The sequence below is a fragment of the Kogia breviceps genome, chromosome 4, assembly GCF_026419965.1.
Source record: "Kogia breviceps isolate mKogBre1 chromosome 4, mKogBre1 haplotype 1, whole genome shotgun sequence".
Taxonomy (NCBI): Eukaryota; Metazoa; Chordata; class Mammalia; order Artiodactyla; family Physeteridae; genus Kogia; species Kogia breviceps.
This window is the reverse complement of record NC_081313.1, coordinates 10,364,085-10,366,733: the sequence shown is the minus strand read 5'-3', so window position 1 is coordinate 10,366,733 and position 2,649 is coordinate 10,364,085. Positions and strand designations below refer to the sequence as shown.

The window sequence follows — 2,649 nt, the reverse complement described above, 5'->3', positions numbered from 1 at the left end:
AGCACACAAGAAAAAGCAAATCAAAAAAGACAACACACTCACAAAGGGCAAAACAATCACTAGAACTAGACTGAAACAGGACACAGATTTTGGAACAATCTGAGAGAGAATTTAAAATAACTGATTAATATGTTAAAGGATCTATCATAAAAAGTGAACAACAGTTAAGATCAGAGAAATAATAAAGTACAGAGAGATAAAAATTATAAAAGACAATGGAACTGCTAGAAACATAAAACAAAGTAAGAGAAATGAAAAATACCTTCCACTGCTTAGCAGACATGGCACAACTGCCGTGAGTATATGAACTTGGAGATAAGTCTAAAAATTATCCAAATGTAACATAAAGCAAAGAGATTTACTATTGAAGAAAAAGCGCAACAGAATATCCAAGAGTTGTGTGACAATATTAAGCACTCTATCATAAATAATTTGAATTCAAAAGAAGAGAGAAAGAGTACAGGGCATCAAAAATATTTTAGTAAATATGAAATGAGAAGTTTCCATAATTAATACCAGAGACACCAGGGAGCAAAACAATGATTCTAAACTCTGACAACACAAAGCAGGATAAATTCCAAAACAAAATAAAAACTAAACACTCAAGCATATCATATTCAAACTCCTGTAAACAAAACACAAAGAGGCAATATCAGAGGCATCTAGAGGAAAAAAAAAATACATTATATAAAAATGAACAAAGATATGAATTATATCCTGCTTTTTTTCCTTCAGAATCTATGCAAAAAAATAAATAACATTAAGTGTGGAAAGAAAATGTCAATCCAGAATTCTACATCCATTGAAAATTTACTTTAGTAGAAACTATTCTATTCATTCATCAAGATCCGTTACAATGTTAAATCTTTTTTTAAAGTTTTTTTTTAAGTATAATTTCTTTTTTACTGTCTTCCCAGGGGACAGTATTTCTTTAGTCTTTAAGGACTTAGCTCCTTGCATGGGCTTTGGTAGATGTCGTAGGGCAGCACCAGCAGGTCTGAATTGGGGTGGAGGTTTTCGGTCCTTCCGCGCTTCCCGAGAATGATTCCTGACTACCTTGCTGTAAATGGCACAACTCACGCGGTAATGCAAATTCACATACAGCTTGGGAAGCACATAGGCATTGAAAGCACTCGCTTCAGAAATGCCCTGACAGTTGCAGCCTCTACAATGTGCCAAACAACGAACTTCTTAATGGCCTTATCCTTGGGCACACATAGGGCGCAGTTGGTGCTGTGAGTAGGCTGCATGTGGCTGTGGCCCTTTTTGGCATGACCATTGTTCCTTCTTTTCTTGGTCATCTTGGAAGCGAGAAGGCGAGAGAGCAAGTTTTTTAAAAACTAAAATCGCACTACCCCATGCTGTAAGCATTCAGGTTTTAACCTGCACATCATATTTTCCAGTATATGATACCATTAATCATCTAATTGTCTAAGCCAAAAACTTGGAAGTCACTTTGATTACTCCCTTATTTATTCTTCTCATAGCCAATCAGTAGATCTCGCTATATCTTTCGCTGGAATAAACTTCATATCATCTCATTTATTTTTCATCTTCACCGTAAGTACCAAGTGAAAAACATGCATGCTTTGGAGTCCTACAGTGGCTTTCCAACTTGTCTCTTTGTATTCATTCATACCTTATTCTGAAAACTATGGGTCTAAAAGGTATCCATGATCAATTATTATTTTAAACGTAATGTCATTTATATCTCATCTATATTGTCTCATAGGATTTTCCCTAATGACTAAAACTGTCTACATATTTATTTAAAACAAGAAAAATAATTTATATGCCTATTGAATATTAAGAGAAAATGTTTCATAGTGTACTGTATTACTATTGCTCTTCATATTTAACAGTGTATTTAGCATAGCTTTTAATTTTAGTATAGCCTTTAATTTGGATTTTAATTAAATACTAAATAAAATAAACTTTGAAAGCTTAGATATATTTGGCGCTTCTATAAGGGAAAACACTTTATAACCCCACAATATTAATATTCCCTGTAAAAGCGAATTTGCTAGAAGAACTAATTTCTTTACAGTAGGTCTTAGATGTTGAAATAAAATAGGTGCAGTACCATTTTTAATTTTCTCTTAAGAAATCCTATATTTCAATATCTTAATAAATTGGTGTTTGAGATGCTCTATGAAATTTATAAAATGTGAAAAAAAATGATCACAAAGCTAAGATAATGCATTAATTCTTTTTTGTTAGTGGTTTGTGTTTTAACTTATTCTCTATTTACAGGTCTCTTAAGGGTTGGCAGGCATCATTATTATATTTTTACGCTGCAAAAAGAGATAAGGCATGACTTATGCCATCAGTTAGCTGAAATCATTATATTATATTAAATTATTATATTGTTCATAATTGTAGTATTCAACATCTGATCCGGCTTTTGATATTTCCAAATTATGGTAAGACAGGATTCATTAATTATAAAACATTTAGATTTCTAGTATTAAGATCATTGCCTCCAATATATCAGAAAAATAAAAGCATAACAAGCAACAAATACCAAAATTATCTAGCTCTATTTCAGAGGGGAGTGGAATATAAAACTATATTTGATTTAAAATTTTTTAAAGTATGATGGATTTTAAATATATTATTTCTTCATTTGAATTCCCATGAATTACATGA

At 31.8% G+C, this 2,649-nt stretch overlaps 1 pseudogene; it reads right to left on the bottom strand.

Annotated features, from left to right (window-relative positions):
* Positions 1–834: 834 nt before the first annotated feature.
* LOC131754941 (small ribosomal subunit protein eS26-like) lies at positions 835–1,322 on the bottom strand (annotated as a pseudogene).
* Between the last annotated feature and the right edge of the window lie 1,327 nt (positions 1,323–2,649).